The sequence below is a fragment of the Parasteatoda tepidariorum genome, chromosome 1, assembly GCF_043381705.1.
Source record: "Parasteatoda tepidariorum isolate YZ-2023 chromosome 1, CAS_Ptep_4.0, whole genome shotgun sequence".
In the NCBI taxonomy this organism is placed as follows: Eukaryota; Metazoa; Arthropoda; class Arachnida; order Araneae; family Theridiidae; genus Parasteatoda; species Parasteatoda tepidariorum.
In genome coordinates, this window is record NC_092204.1 from 33,291,489 (window position 1) to 33,309,762 (window position 18,274).

Sequence of the window (18,274 nt, forward strand, 5' to 3'; positions counted from 1 at the left end):
TCTAATAACTAATAATAAATTAATAGCATAATAATTTTTAAACATATTATTAAAATATTTAGCCGTGCAGCTTAAATATATAATGAGGTATAAAATTCATACATAATTTTGTAATTTAAAGAGCGGAACAAGCGCTAATTTTTCACAGTGTTACAGATTAGTTTTTTAAAGAAAATCAAAAATTTTCATTTCTTTCCAAATTGGTGTTCTTTTCGAAACCACATTCACTTTCTTCACTAAATGATACCCCGCCCTCAGATGCTACAATCATTCCCTCTCCCTCTCATCCCCTGTGTCATTTGCCTATCATCTCTTGTGAGCACTTTTCGCACAAAAACCCTCACTAGCTACCTGTCACCCCCTACAGAGCAATGGAATGGTTCTCTTTCTCTCTATCTCTCTTTTAACTCCGGTACCATTGATCAGAGAATGCTAACTGTAACTGGGACACTGTGATACACATTTGGAATACTTTTCCAGAGGATAGAACAAAAATTCCTCAAATAAGATTGTTCTTATCGAAAGTAAGTGAGTTATGTTACTTTTCTCTATCATATTCTTACGTAGCTAAAAAGGAATAATCGAATTTCTTCTGAGGTTAGAGAGTAGGCTTAACGGCCGGTGCTTTCACTGCAATAACATGAACCATGCGGAGAAGCGACTAGTTCTGGGTGCAGGCCTGCGGGCATCTTCCCGCACTACTTCGCTTAAAAAATAGAAAAATATTTTAACCCTTTAAATATTTTATTTAAAATTAAAGAAAAATTCTCAAAATATTAGTTGAATATTAATTTCTTACGTTTTGTAGCATTGTTTGAATGAAATGAAATTTGAAATTTTTATGCTTACCCAAAAAGATTGCCTTTTACATGTTAACCCATCTTATAATATCTGTAAATGAACTTATTTTGAGAATTTTATATATTAAATTATGGAATTTCTATAGCCTATATAATATGGAAATTTAACGGAAATGAGAATGCTTGTATTATCAATGCAAAAGTAAAGATCTTTAAAATAATTTTTTTTTTAAATTTTATTATAGATGTATTTTATGACCTTAATATAAATTGTAACTTTTATTCATGTTATTATTTATATAGTGATATTTTAATTAAAATTCTAGAAATAAATAAAATAATGAATTATTGATGAAAAAGAACCTATTTTTACTAGACAGTGTTAAACTATTTAACTAATATTTTATCTCTATTCAAATGTTATAGTTTTAATCACTTCAATTAAGTTTAATGTTTAAAGCATACAATAAGTTTACACACTTATGCTCTGAAAATAAAGTTTAAAAAAATACTTTTTCCTGGATAATTTTTGCTGTCATTTTCTTTATTCAGTCTTCGTTTAAAGATTAAGTATGAGAAAAATATACATTGCATTTTATATATAAAAAAAAAAGTTCAGAACGTACAAGCTATTTATGCGACAATAATTTTAAGTTATAATTTGATTTATATCAATAGTTGTAAGTTTGGTGAAATTCAAATCTGTCTATTCAAAAATGACAAATGAAAGAAAATATAATTCCATTTAAAAATAATATTTCTTTAATTATTAATATTTGCATTTTAATTCCTTCCAAATATCTCTTTATCAAACTTTTATACAATTGTACAAACATTTATTTATTTTTACTTTCAGTACGGAAACAATAAATTTAAAGGGTATATATTAAAAATTATTTGGGGGACATTGATCAAGTCATTGGGTAACAATTTTACCCATGTTCAAGTATTGTTTATTATTTTTACGATGCATGAAAATCTCTGAAAGTAAGCAAGCAATTGAAATATTTTATTCTTTTAATTAAATTTATTCCAGTTAAATTTTTCTAACAACATTCCAAACTTCTTAATATTTTGATATTTTTATTCCTTCTCCGTAATAAGAAAAAAAATACCTTCAGGCTTGTAGTTAGATAAGAATTCTTTTATAATAATAAATCATATCTTTATTGTAGAGTGCTCAAAAAATAAATGGAATACCCAGAATAACTTTTTAACTAATGATCAGATTTTCACGCACTTGGACTCAAGATGGTTTAAGGGAATGACCTCAAATATGCTAACTAATTAGTGAATACTATGGTTAAAGTTACGAAAGCAGACACAATGTAATTTCTCTGAATTAACGTTCCTTTTTTAAACGAATTGTGATTTCTGATCCACAAAATATCGAGAAGCACTCTTGGAAATAATGTTCTGAGATCTTAATTAGGAGAGTGGGCAAAAGTTTAAACTCTTTAATATTAATATGACTATAAAATAACTGACTATGACTATATGACTAAAATGACTGATTATTACTATAAAAAGCACTTTTAAGGTACCCAAATATCTTTGGAGGCAAAATTTTGAAATTTTTAATTTAGAAATTTTTTATTTAAATGTATGAGTGCATTTTACTCTAGAACATGGCACGAATACAAAAACAAATCTGGAAAAATTGTTTTTAAAAACTATGGATGGAAAGCTGGTCTAAAACAACTAAAAATCGGCTTTCAAACTTTGTTAAAAAGTATTATTTTTCATTACTCTTGCTTTATTCATAATTCTATTTCGAAAAAAGACCACTCATCTATACATTATATTAACATTTAGATAATTTACAACAGATATCAAAAACTCATTTAGTAGAAAAGGCCAAAAATTGTAATTAGTTATTCAGCTGTAAAATATTAAATAATAGTTTAATCAACTGATCCGTAGTTAACTCCCTAGACATCTACATAAAAAAATATTTATATTAAATTTCAAATAATTAGAACTAAACTATTTTGAGATAATACATAATGCATTTTATTGAAGGAAAGTAACCTAAAAATTAAATTTAATAAAAAGGAGAAAAAAAAGCACAATTATCGAAGTAACACGCAAAATATTTTATTTTAATTCATCATAACTTCTGTTCGATTTTATGTTGAAACATATTTTGAACATATGTTGAAACATAGAATCGAAGTTTTTTATATTGAAACGAAAAGTTCATAGTTTTATTTCACATAAAAAAGCAGAAAAATGATATTTTAGTCAATGGTGGTTAAAAAAAGGTAGTCAGGTACCTTAAAAAGTAAAGTGAAATGATGTAGCAGTTTCAATCCTATCTAACATCCTTATTATTAATATCCGTATTCCTAGTCGATAATTATATCTATAAAATGTACTTATTAGTGATCTCAAATTAGTATTTTATGTAAGAAAGGGAATAAAAAAACATCACAACCTACAAAATTACCATCAAACTCAAAATAATGTAAATTCAGTTTGATTGTCACTATCTGATGGGAACGAAAGGTAACACAAAATGGTTGTTAAGAACATCATTTAGTTTCATCTGGTGCACAGACAGATCGTGATGCTTAATTTTGATTATTGTTTTCCTAACTTGAATAAGACTCTTAATGATTGTATTTTTTTTCGGGTAATAACGTCCTGATAAACGTTTGGAAATAATATATTTTGAAGAAAATATATATTATGGAACATCCAGTATTCTTTAAATGTGACTTTTATCAAGAAAAGTTTTAATTAATTCAGATTAATCCTTTTCCATCTTTTTAGATGAAAAATAAATTTTCTTTTTTCTTTTTTTTCGTAGGCGATATGAAATGAATTTCTGCCTAAATAGTACAAAATTTCCATTCAGAAGCAAAAACCAACAAACATTTATTTATTTAAGTTTAATGCATAGCATTTTGATACATTTTTATTACTTAAGTTTAATGCATAACGATTTTTAATTCTATTCTTAATACTTATATGGGGAAAAATAAAAGAAATCTAAGAACTACAAAATTGTAACATTTATATACATCTTATGTAAATCCAACTTATTAACCTCTAAAAATCAATATACTTTCCTCTTATAGAAAGTAATCAACAAAAATCTATGTAATATTAAATCAATATTGTCTTATAGATTAGGAAATTAGAAAAAAGTCAACAATGACCCATAAAAACTATATTTCGTATAAATCGTCAAATTTCTGCTCATCCAGAAAATGCAAGTAAAAATTGTAAATGGAAATGAGCTTGCAACAACTTTAACTTTTCCTTTTCATAGAAAGAAAATACCAATTCAAATAACTTAGTGGTTTTGCTAGAAATACATTTTAAGCTCCTTAATTAGTATTCTGACATTATTTGTGTGAACGAATTTGGTCATACACTTCAAGAAAAGAATTTTAAAGTCAGGAACATTGGTTTAAGGCATAACCACCACATTTTAAATCTTGAAACTTTCATTGTTACTTCTTGGATAACACTAATTTTTAGTTGAATTTTTTTAGCATCTTTGTTAATAAAATTTGAGTATTCATGCTATTTAAATTTATTTTTCGAAGAGATTGAACAAGTTCTGAATATCCAAATTAGTAATAAACACAATACTGCATAAAAAATTAATGAATTTTTTTTTACTTTAATTAAAAAAAATTCATTTATTAAAAAATTTTTAAAATTTAACGGTTTATTTCAAAAGTTTCTAACTGTCAAGAACAGAAGTCTTTTTACATGTTGTAAGTAGTAAAGTCTACAGAGAAATGAGTTTGTGTTAACTGAACCTGCTGCACGTACCGAGGGGAAAAACAGAGAATGCCCAGCATGCATCATTCTTTGATTTTTTAGTTCTAATTTTGATTATATTAGTTCTAACTTTGGTTTTATTACTTCTGACTTTGATGTTATTAGTTTTGGTTAATTTTATTAGTTCTTTCTTAAATTTTATCAGTTTTTTTAGTTATAAACTAATTTCCTTCAGACATTAATATTTCATCTGGAAAATGACATTTTGAATGGATCTATCTTATTTCGGTTTTTTAATATATGTTCTATTTTGTAATCAAATTGATTGAAAATAATGCAAAATTGCTAAATAATTTTAAAAAAAGTTCCTTAGCACTTGCCTAAAAAACCTAAACGGTTACCAACACAGAAGATAGTGCCTATTTTTAATGGTATCAAAAACATATTATTAATGCTAAATTCCACCGGTAGGTGGCGCAAATATTTACACGGATCCAAAATACTTGTGAGCCAGGCTACAAATATTCAGTAATTTTATTTTATTTATTTATTTATTAATAATTTTTTTTATGTTTTAAATTTAGGTCGTTTGTTTAAAATTTTCATTTTTAACACAAAAATTTAATTTTTCTGCTTTATTTTTAATTTCACTTTTTAATGCAATAACTCTGTTTTAATTTTACTAGCAAATGAAAAAATATAAGTAAATGTTTATATTTGCACAAAAGGATTTTTGAATATACATATCACGTTTTTTGTAAAATTTATCTTAAGAATTGTTGTTGTATTTAAATTAAAAACACTACCTGCAAAACATCATTTTATTGTTTCAGCTCATTTACTTGTGAATGTTTTTAATAGCAGTCACAATTTTATGCAGGACATCTCCTTATTATTTTTTTATAAACTCTATAAATTCAGAAATACAAAGCGTTCTTTGACTTAAACCATTTTGTGGTTTTTCCTATAAATTGATTTTCGCTTCACGTTTTCTTTTCATACAAAAAGTTTTTCAAGTTGGAAAACATTTTTTGGGGAATTTACAGAACTGTTAGAAGAATTTTATTTTAAAAAACTTCAATAATAGAACTTGAATTGTTTTGAATATTTTAACTGTTAACATCTTTTCGATAAAATCTAGATGTGTTTGAAGATATACAGTTATTCCCAAATTTTGAAATTTAAGCTTCAAATTATGCTAAAATTTTGTGAAGAAAGGTCAAATTTCGAATTTTATACGAAATATTGCTACTATCTGCATGTTACTTTTTAAAAAGATATCTCTAAAAGAGATAATTTTAAAATTTATTCCAGAAAGGAGTGGAGCATAAATATTTTTGTGTAGATAAAACTTAGTTATAAAATTAATGTAAATAAAATTAAGAAATATTTTTGTTTACTATTGAATTATTGCTCTACAACCACTTATATCTCCAAAATAATCTGTATGTAGAACATTAAATAATTTTTTAAAATATTTAAAAATTATCAAAATAGCACAAATAACTTTTTCCTTTAGTATTATTTTAATGATTAAATTGATTTCAAATTACTTTTGGAGTAACGATTTATTTTGAGGTAGTATTTGTTTAACTGTGTAAAATTTTGGTATTATTTTAGCATGTTTCAGATTTGCTCAGAAATTAACTAAGAAATCATGGTTACAGCGTTTTCTGAAATGTTACATTTATTATTAAAGAGAACTTACTTTTTTGCAACAAAATAAAGTATTTTTAACAGCTGCCTTAATCTTTCATTTTACAACCAGACTTTATTTTTTTAAGAAATTTATTCATCACATGTTTAAGACTTACGTGTTTTATTATTATTGGAAGGTATCAAATTATTTTAAGTGTCATTAATTTAAAAATTGAGTTATTTAATTAGTAATAAATTGATTTTAATTATGAATTTAACCATTTATTTGCCTTTGCAAAAACAGATTAACACCGGAGTTATTTTAAATTACTAAATTATTTAAAAATTATTTCTTGATAAAAAAAAAATTTAATAGAAATTAAATGTGCATTTAATTTATCTCAAATGTTTTACTTTTAATACTGTCTCTTACAAATAATTGTTTGCATTTGCATATTTAATGCCCTAAAGAATAAAAAATATTGTTTTTATACTATTTGTATTAAAAATTTATTGTTTAAATTAAATTAAATGGAATACAAACACTCATATTTTTAAATAAGTATATCACCGTCGATTTTTTTTTATTTAATATTTTCAATTCCCTTAGATGTATTATTTTTCACATAAAATTTTAACCAAATTGGTTTGCCAAAACCTTCGCATTTAAAAAGAATTAAAGAAAATACTGGAGTGCAAATATCTTATAACTTCCTTTGAAATTTGTTTTATTTAAAATCATTGTATCAGCATTATTGCTTTAATTTGAATTACAATGATTTTTATTTTCATAACTTAAAATTAGCTAAAAATAAAAGTATAAAAGATTTATAAAATAAAATTTAAAAAGGAAACATTAGTTTTTTATCATTTCAAAAATAAAATATTATTTTAAAATTGAGAGAACACTTTATATCCATCACAATTTTAATAGTAGGTGCAAGAAACAAAATGTGTAATTTAATTTTTGTATTACTAAAAGGAAAGATCACAAATATCTAGTACATAACTTTTTAATAATTTTTAGGAAAAACTAAACTCTAGGCTTATCACAGTCTGGTCGAGAAAAAAAACATGTCTGCAAAGCTTGCAAACTATTCTAAAGGTTTGAAACCAATTAATTTTGTGTTTATGATATTTTTATAAAATACCATTTGGGGTGAGAGTGTACAAAAAATGTATTTTATTCTTTAAAACTTTTAGAAAAACTTCATCATTTTTATATTTCAATTGTTTCCTCTATGCTAATATATTGAGCTTTTATGCTTGATAATGTTAACACTTCATTAAAAAAAAAATTGGAAAACTCACCAGGAATGGTGGGAAAAAAACAGATTTTAAAAAATAAAAACACAAAGTTTCTATCAAAAAAAGAGCTAAAAAAAACACGGTAGCGAGTAACAAATCAAGGCCAGGTGAACTTCCAAGCACTATTATGGGTTATTATGAACTCAAGTCCTTAACTAGGTTATCGGTTTTCATATGAATTAAACAAGATTTCAAACTATCGAGATGAGCTGATGTGACAGATATGGAAAGAATTTAATTGTATATTGAGCTTGTAAATTGAAAATCGAATGCGTAAAATATGAAAATTCATTTGCGTAAATGAGTTTAATTTTTATAACTATTATAAATTTATTAATGATAAATTTGTTTTTAAAAAAATTCCATTAAAAATCCTAAGGTTTTCTAGTTTTTAGTTAAAAATTTCTTTGAAAGCATAATTAAGACATAGTTTTTGCTTTTTATTATTTTTTCGATGACTCAAATAATTTTCCAAAGTAGTAATGGCTTAAACTTGTACTTTAAAAAACATCTAATTAAAAACAGTTTAGGCCTGGTTTTACAGAACAATTAAGACATTTTATTGAATTATTGAAAAATTACTGCCACACTGATATGAAATTTAAGTATTAATGATATATATTTTTGAAGACGTAGGAAATTCATCTATTTTTATTTCAAATTTTTCCATCAATAAAAATAAAACATATTTTCTTCTTAAATCTTGTCTTGAGTAAGCTTATTTAAATAATAATTTACTTTTTGAGTTTATGAAAACTTGATTTTTATTGTTGTTCATTAGATTTCTCCTAAAGCTATGAAAAATAAGTCAAAAATTTTAGATAAAGTTTAAGTTTTAGTTAGATATATACCTTTATAATGCTGTAATTTTTTTCAAAAGTGAGCGAAAATGTGCCAAAAAAGCTCCGAAACAAATAATAATCGAATTCGAAAATCCCATGTATTCGAAATTGAAGGAGCATATGCTCTATTTTGAGCAAAATTTAAGGTGTTGGAGAAATGTATTAGAGAGATGTTCGTAGGCTGCTCGAGGGATTTGGAAAAAAAATCTCAGGGTTCGGTGTAAATCGCTCTAACTACCATAGCTGTACAACTCAGCCCAGAGAGTGTTAAGTAGCTTTATACACCGAAGAGCAATTACATTATGACCACCCTCCATCTATAACAATGGGCTCGCTCAGGTTTCATGGTTTCTCGCCCAGGAACAATGTTTTCATGGGGCACATTAGGACCCATAATCCTCATAGAACAATCCCTGACGTCTGTAAGCTACTTGAACATAGTTGCAGACCAGGTTCACCCATTCATGGCAACAGTTTTTCCTGCGGGGGATGGTGTTTACCAACAGGATAATGCACCATGTCATAAGGGTCGAATCGTCGAGGAACATTCCAGTGACTTTCAAGTCTTGTCTTAGCCCCCAAATTCACCTGACCTGAATCCAATAGAGCATTTGTGGTCCTACTTGGAAAACCAAATTCATGCTACCAAGCTACCCCCTCGCAATGTGAGGGAATTGCAGGACTAGTTGGTGAGCGCTTGGTACCAGATACCTCAGACTACCTATCAGCACCTTGTGGAATCAATGCCACGGCGGGTGCTAGCAGTTTTGAGGGCTAACTGTTATTAGCATGGTGGTCATAATGCAATGGCTCTTCGATGTATAATGGCCGTCGCGATGACACATCAAAACATTAATTTCCAATTTAAACGCTACAAAGGGTAGCAATTTGGAAAATATGGTTCCAAGAGCTTAGTCAGGAGATCGATAAATTTAATTTCACTTCTTTCTTATTTTGCTATATCTTGAAAGCTTTTAAGCTAAAGGAATGTATGTCATGATGTGTCATTGCACACTATATAATGATTCCTATTTTTTCCTGAACTGGGTTGTAATGGTAATTAGAACAACCTACTACCAACCAGAGCTCATCGGTTCGAATCCTGCCAACAGCAACATCTCTCTGACATAATTTCCCTCCACATCACTTTTGAAACTAAGCATTTTGGTCAAAAAAGATTATATGCTGTTTCAGTTTTGAATATATTGGGTTCTCGAATTCGACTATTATTTTTTCGGAACTATTTTTGAAGATTTAGGCTCAATTTTGAGAACCCTTTTTCACAGTGTACTTTTAATTGGTTTAAACAAATATTAGAATATTTCTTTTCCATGACTAAAAAAAAATAATCTTATTGAAATCTTTTGTTTCAACTATCTAATTTAAATTAATAATCTATTGGTTATACATGAAGTAAATTTTAAAGACAGTAAAAAAAGAAATAAATTTTTACTATTCATTAAAATTAGAAGAAATTTTTTTACCAAAATGTGACGTTAAAAGTGTATTTTTACCTTCTATTACCTTCAATTAAAAAGGAAAGTTTTACCATAAGTTACCTCAATTACGATTAAAAGTAAAGAATTTTAATATTAACTTGTACTAAGTATGGTGATGTTATTATTTGAACTTCGAATCACTAAAACTATTTTTTAATCACTAAGCAGAGCTTTATTTATGTCTTTTTTAACTGTACCTTTTTGTTTTAGTTTGAAACTTAAAAATACTAATAATATGAACAAAATATAAATTTTATAAAACTCTTATACCTACAAATAGCTTACTTCATTTAATTATCTTTTTTCTTTAAAAAAAAAAAAGAAATCTTACTATAAATGCATTTAATTAAAGTCACTCTTTTTATAAAAGCCGAGTAATTTTGGTTTAATTACTTTCAGCTAAGAGAAAATAATGATGCATAAATTGTTAGATTATTTTAGAACACCGAAAAGTGCATTTTTTCTGGATAAATTTAGTATGTTTGCATTTTTTTTCCTTCTTTATTTTTTTTAGTATAGACAAGAAAGAGTGTAATCTTCTCGATTTAATTAAAGTTTAAAATATTTTTTTCGTAAAACTGAAAGTACTTTATGCGTTTTCGATACGATTATCTTTTCCAACTCTTTCACTAAAATTTTAAAAAAATAATAATAAATTCAGAAACTGGTCATTAACATATCTTCCTAAAAATACAGCCACTTTCACTTATTATTATGTACAAAGGCGAGTAAAACTGTTTCATTTCTCGCATAAGTACTTTGCCACATTTATTGTTTTCTGAGAATTTGACTTTTCATGTAGAGTTTTAAGAAAAAAACAAAGAGATAAAGTTAAGGACGTGAATATATTTGTTGCCTTAAATGCATTTCTACAAATAAATGCATATTTTCACGCTCTGGAAACAGAACTTCTCCGCGAGAAAAAAGATTCCAGAACAATAGAACTTTTCAAAAGGATTTTATGAAGTTCTTTAAGTAGGGGGGAAATTGAAATCCTCAAAAATGCAGAATGGTTAAGCATCTGGAGAGCCTCCAGAATATTTTGTCTTATTTTATTCCTTTATTTCTGGAATAACATTCTAAATAGCAGAATTTGAAACATATTTTAATATATCTTTATTAAATAAAAATATATAAGGAGAATATTTAATTAAACATTGATTATTAAGTAACTTTATTATTTATTTGCTTGAGAAAAGTTACTTTTTTCTTGTTTGTTGAAACAAGTTTTTGATCAGCCATGTTCTTGTAAACTTTGCGCGTTAATTTAATAAAGCATAGAGTTCAAAATCTATTCTTAAATACTTTTAGGAAATAAAAAATATATAGTAGTTACTATTAATTTGAAAGTAGGAAGCAAAAATTATTTCGATATCTTATAAAATATATTTATAATATGTTTGTTTTAGTAAGTTCAAGTACACTGTTAGAATTTTCATTTTTAAAATTATGATAAAATAACTGGCAGCAGTCTGTCCATCCAGTTATCCATAAAGTTTACGGTAAAGAATATTTTTTACTTTTACGGTTTTGAAACCGTTCTTAACTAGCATGGTTTAAAAAAATATGAATGTGAAATTATATGGTTTTTTAACCATTTGCAATCAGCATTTTTCCAAATCGTTAAATAAGAAATTTAACTGGACATTGTAGCTAATCTTTTAGTAAGGTAGCGGGCATTAGAGATCCGAGTGCAGGACATCGGAAACCATTTAATTACGACCATTTAAATAATCCACACTACTAGATAGGATGGTATCGTGTCTTGCTACGCAGATTTTCCGGTTTTGAATCCCAGAAATGACTGAGAGGTCCTTACTTCACATATTTTCTAAATTTCATACAAGTAATTTTTTACAGCAAATTTTTGAATCTGCTGTAAGCTACAGGTACGTTTTGTCGCTAATTTTCAGGAATATTTTTTTAAACTTTGTAGCTAAAATTTAGAAAAAATTATTAAAGTTATTATAGGTTAATATTTTAAGTATCTACGCTATTCAAAATTCAGGATCAAATTACGATTAAAAGTGCCGGCACTCATTGTGCGCAGGTACTTTTTACCGTAAAATGCTAAATCAATCTAATTAAATAAATACTTTATAAAATCCTGTTTATTATTTAACGGTAAAAATGGATTTTACGGGTGATGCACACAAAGTAATTGTACTTTATACCGGAATTTGATCCGAAATTTCTTACAGTGTGCTTAATATTTTAAAGTTCAAGAATATATTAAAATACATATTCCAAAGACAATTAAATATTTCGCATTTGCATGCAGTACGTGTAAAAAACACTAAATAAACACTTCAATACTACGGTAAACACTTAAATAAAAAATTTAATAAAAAGACTTAATTGTCAAAATAAATCTAAGCTCAAATCTTTCAAAATCTCATCAATAAATGTCAAGAAGTTATTTTGCATATTTTGAGTTCAACATACTCTCGTCGATATATAAAATAAGAATGGCTTATTTACAATAGCTGTAATTAGATCATAGTTCTTTGGATATCTATTTTGAAATTCAAATGCAATCATTCAGAAAAAGTATACAAATATGCACAATGGGTATCTAAATATTAAATTCATGTTGATGGAAATTCCTGAAATAGACTTGATTGAAATTATTTTTGCTCTTTTGTGCTGGAATGTATTCAATCATTTTTATTCTAAATTTATTTTACAAGCACATTAAACTTACAAATATTTATTCAACAATTTACTAAATTAAAGTATTAAAATATAGTATTCTTGCTTAGAAAATAATGATTTTTAAATTCATAAAACTAGTTAGAATAGTTATTAACCAAATTTTTTCATTTTTATCAGCTTTTTTAAATAAGACGGATATTTAAAAATGATTTTTTTTTTAAATAAAAGGAGATTTACTGATAATGTTTTGTTATTTAAAGAAAATTACTAAAAACACAGATGATTCAAAGTTAATATAATTTGCTTATACTTTGGAATAATATTCTAACAAGAAACAAAGTTTCATGATCTCTTAATCTAGTGATAAAAGTTTCAAAAGCTTAGGGATGTTATTTAAAAAAAAAGGTTCAAAGAAGAAATATATATACATTGATCACTGCATAATTGATTTTATTTCGATTTGTTCAATGTATTATTGATTTTATTTTGATTTGATCAATGTATTATTGATTTTATTTTCATTTGATCACTGTATTATTGATTTTATTTCATACCCTATTTTGATTATATTTCGATATCCTATTATGTATGATTATACTTTGATACCCTATCATGATTCCATTTTGATACCTTATTATACTTATATTTTGATACACTGAGAAAACAAATAAGATGAATACTACTGAAACATGGTAAAATTCGTTGTATTTCTGGCATAAGAACATCTAAAAGCTCATAATTTTTACAGAATCGCTATGGTAATGATTTTGCTAAAATTAACAATAAAATATGGTTTTAAAATATTTGATAAAATTTAGAAAATGTCGTAAAATTTGTAATAATCCGCATCCGGCTCACCCTGTTTACAGTGCTAATGAAAAATATCCTCAGTGGTAATCGGATCATGAGTTAGATTTCACTGGCCGTCAGGCTAACAGTGAGAGATTTTCGTGGTTTTCCTCTCCGTGTAACCCAAATGCGTGAAAGTTCCCTCAAAAAGTCCTCCACGAAGGCAAACTCCCAATACTTGATCAAGCAGTTCCCTTGTCTTCTTAATTGAGTTCAAAATTACAAGGCTACGAAGTGGAACATTGGTAGTCGTAAACTCAAAATTAAGTCGGCTATTCAATGATGGTTGTGAAATAAAATTAGGAAAATATAGTTAAAAATTTGATCCTTTCTATCATAAAAATTTTCCTTTTTCTATTATATTTCAAAATAAGATGTGACTTAAATTTTTCCTATCATTTTTTTTAATTAGAAATGTCTCTAGCAGTTTTTTTCCTACTCTCGCATTTCTAACACTTAGAGGAAAATAAGAAGAAATAAAAAAAAAACTTATTCAAGCAAATCTATATTGCTTTTGGTATTACATCTTTTTTTTCCATTGCTGTAAGATGATATAAACATGATGTTCATCGAAGAAATCTTTTGTTTCCTTACCGTATATAAAAGTCATCCGGCTCTTCCCGATAAACCATTCATTTCTTTTTCGGTTGCCTAGGTAACAATATCTGTAAAATGTCTTTATGTTCTTGAATATCAGAAGAGTAAGTTCGATATAAGTCTCTTTTTATTGGTTCCAGCGGAGTGAAATTTTGATTAAGTTTTTCGACAGGTGAACAAGTGGCATTCGGCACAGTTCTTTGCCAGCTGTTGAATCCTGTCGAATCAAGGAGAGCAGGATGTCTTCGATTTTTTGGACAATATTAAAAACGAAATGATACTCTCTTGATACCTGTTAATCGGTTCGATGTGTAAATATTCTTCGCTATGATACTTCTTTGATTGAATTTTTTTTTGTACTACATTTAAAAAAATAACCTAAAACTTCTGCAAAGTATCAAAACGTCTGAATTTTTAATATTTTTTTGTATATTACGTATTTTTAGTAAGTGTATTATAAAACTTAATTTATAATACACTAACTAAGTGTATGATAAGCTGAGTTATAAATTAAGTTATAATTTAATTTACTCCGAAGAGCCATTATATTATTACCACCCTGCGAATAACATGTAGGACCACCTTTAGCCCTCAAAACTGCTAGCACCCGCCGTGGCATTGATTCCACAAGGTGCTAATATGTAGTCTGAGGTATCTGGTACCAAGCGCTCACCAACTGGTCCTGCAATTCCCTCACATTGCGAGGGGATAGCGTGGCAGCACGAATTTGGTTTTCCAAGTAGGACCACAAATGCTCTATTGGATTAAGGTCAGGTGAATTTGGGGGCCAAGACATGACTTGAAAATCATTGGAATGTTCCTCGACTATTCGACCCTTATGACATGGTGCATTATCCTGTTGGTAAACACTATTCCCCGCAGAAAAAACTGTTACCATGAATGGGTGAACCTGGTCTGCAACTATGTTCAAGTAGCTTACAGTCGTCACGGATTGTTCTATGAGGATTATGGGTCCTAATGTGCCCCTGAAAACATCTGGGCTAGAAACTATGAAAACCTGGGCGAGCCCATTGTTATAGATGGAGGGTGATCATAATGTAATGGCTCTTCGGTGTATAATGCATTAATTTATAAATTTCTTTGTAATGCATTCAATAATTTATAATAATTGTTATTGTTCTTAATTATCAAAGTCTATCTCAGTGAAAGTGGAATACTCTGTTTATTACAGTAATTACCGATTGCTTTTTTTAAAATAATTATGAACAAAATTTAAAAACATCATTTTTTCCAAAGTAATAGAAATATAGGTACTCTAATAATATGCTGTTAATATGTATTGACTCCTTCTGAAAACGAACACAAAATTTAATCTGTAAAAATATCCATGATTAAACATGTAAACTTTTCAGTGTTTTAATATGTATTATATTTATAAATTGAATAATTTCTCAATTAATGTTTATCAATTTCTATTTTTTTGGTTATTTAATATTATTATTAGCTATTCTATTTGGCATTATAAATTTACGTTAATGTTTTAGTAAAATGCTTTATATAAACTTTATTTGTTAGGAACTCTAAATAATATATTATAAGATGCATTCGCTCTCTTTGCAAACGAATATAGAACTCAACAGATGTAAATATCTGTGGTTAAGTATTTTAAGTTTTAGGGTTTTGATATAAACTATATTTATACATTGTATAAGTTTGCAACTTAATGTTTGTTACTTTCGGCTGAGTCTAGTTTCATTAACAATAGAAAAATGGTTGGAGCCAATTTGGCACATCTTCTTTTTGTTGCTGTGAAATTCGAAAAATAACTTAATAGAAGAGGGGAGTAATTCTGATTTTTTTATAATTTGAAATTTAATTGTTTATTCAATCATTCATGCGTTAACCTTACAGAAACGTTTATATAGAACTTAATACCTAGAATAACAAATGGGGTCACTTTGGTATTTCGGTAGGTATACCATAACCCCTTGTAGTTTTGGGACTAATGTACTCTTTGGTATGAACTGGGAACCCCAGTTTTATTAAAAAAACAAGAGTATTTCAACATATCCATTATATTATTTATAGTGAAAATGAAACTCAACTATATAAAAAACTAGTGTATACCTATAATTAAAAAGCCAGTGAGTTGTATTTAATTAAAGAAAAATTTTAGCCAAATTGAATAAAATACCATAGAATTTCAATGATATCTATAGTAGTTTTTTTCTAAATTAATTACGATTCCAATTTAAGATTTTGAATGTCTTATTTATCTACATACAAACAATCTAGAAAGGGCCATTATTTAATCATTCATGCGTTAACCTTACAGAAACGTTTATATAGAGCTTAATACCTAGAATAACGAATGAGGCCAGAGTGGTCACTTTTGCATTTTGGTAGGTATACCATAACCCCTTGTAGTTTTGGAACTAATGTACTCTTCTTTGGTATGAATAGGGTACCCCAGTTTTATTAAAAAAACAAGAGTATTTCAACATATCTATTATATTATTTATAGGGAAAATGCAACTCAACCATATAAAAAACTAATGTATACGTATAATTAAAAAGCCAGTGAGTGGTCCATTCAATTAAATATTTTTGTTAGACAAATAGATTAAAATACCATTGAATTTCAATGATATCTATAATAATTTTTTTAAATTAATTACGATTCTATTTTAAGATTTTGGATGTCTAACTAATCTGCATACAAACAATCTGGGAAGGGCAAAATTTGCCCCCTTCATTCTTCTAAGTATACAGCAATATTTAGTCCTAAGTATACAGCAATGTTCAGCATTTATAAGTATACAGCCATGTTCGGCATTTCTATGTACACAGCCATGTTCGGCATTTCTATGTACACAGCCATGTTCGGTATTTCTATGTACACAGCAATGTTCAGTATTCCTAAGTATACAGCAATGTTCAGTCGTTTTAAGTATATAGCAATATTCAGTATTTCTAAGTATACACCAATGTTCAGTCTTTCCAGCATTAAACTACTTTAGTATATTATTTCAATAGTTAAGAACTCTAATAGACTCGTAATATTTACTGAAAGAACACTCCAAATCAATAAAAGTAAATATCCATAATTCAGTGTCTAAATTTTCATTATAGTAAAATAAATTAAATTTATACATTGTATAGTTTCTCAATCTTACGTTCGTCACTTTCCATTTATTTCTACATTAATTTTGGTTAATTTTTCAGTAAAATACATCACTTCAATAATTAGGAAGTCCAAAATTTAATATCTGAACGTGGCACTTTTCCTGCGTTGCCAGATATAATCAAAAGTTATTTCTCGCTATCTTTCAATCCGTTTTATCGTCATTCACCGGAGTACTCCGGTCTTTTCCGTTGAATCCTAATAACGGCAGCCTCTTCAATTTACTCGCTACGCAGCTTTGCTTATCGATTGATTTACATACGTGACTGACTTGAGGTTGACTGCAAATCTCGTAATAGTGGCTGAACGGGAAAAAAAACTTTTAATCTCTCCGACCACTTCTGGTTAAAAATAGTTCCGAATTCTTTGGATGAAATGTCGTAAATTGCACTGTCAGTTATAGTAGTTAGGAATTTCTAGTTTAAAACAACTATGATAAGTAATTAAATAACTTATATATTATGTGGATTAGTTTTGTTTACAGGAATATATGATTCCGCATTTATTATTCGTCTATTTTTGGATTTAGTTATTACTACTGTCATGTTTTTATATTTATTATTTCTGAAAAATTTCATTTAATTTCACTTTATTACCTCTCATTATCCAATCTTTTTATTCATACATATGTTATGGTTGAAGTAGTAAATCCGATTATTGTTAATAGTAACCGCTTTTGTTGGTCAAAGTGAGAAATATCTCAAATTTTTCACTTTAACCGGTTATTGTTAATAATAACCAAAAAGGTTTGGTCAATGTGATTAAACGGTTTATATAGTATTGGGATATGGGTGTGCCTCTTTGTATATGTGTTACCATTAAAGTGATAAATCCGGTTTTTATTAATACTAACCGTTCAAAATTAATATTAACCTCTTCTTTTGGTCAAAGTGAGAAATATTAGAAGATTTCCGAATCGTGATCTGTGGCAGAATTATTGCCAAATCTTGGCTACTTCCGGTCAGTGGCCCGTGAGAAACTACAAAAAAACATCACAGAAAGGGATCAGCTTGAAGGGTATAACTCTAAGCCCTCCACATGTTTTTTTCTTTTTTTAATTTTTCAAGTTTAGAATCAATTTGGCGCCTTGGCGATTGCAGTTGGCGTGGCAGATCACTATACGGAAATATGCCCACTAAAATCCCGGAAGAATGACATTGACCAAACTTCCTTGGTTATTAATAATAACTGGTTAATGTGATG

At 27.4% G+C, this 18,274-nt stretch overlaps 1 protein-coding gene across 10 annotated transcripts in view; it reads left to right on the plus strand.

The window, feature by feature from the left end:
• The first annotated feature begins 365 nt into the window (after nt 1-365).
• Nucleotides 366-18,274, plus strand: part of LOC107442660 (RIMS-binding protein 2) — a 106,965-nt gene continuing 89,056 nt past the window's right edge. For 8 of the 10 annotated variants that reach the window (XM_043057810.2, XM_071178487.1, XM_071178480.1 and 5 more), the window contains exon 1: nt 387-524. The gene's annotated coding sequence lies outside the window, so the exon portion shown is untranslated. Of the gene's footprint in view, nt 529-18,274 lie in introns of all 10 variants that reach the window. The other 2 variants (XM_071178493.1, XM_071178473.1) reach the window with 2 other exon arrangements.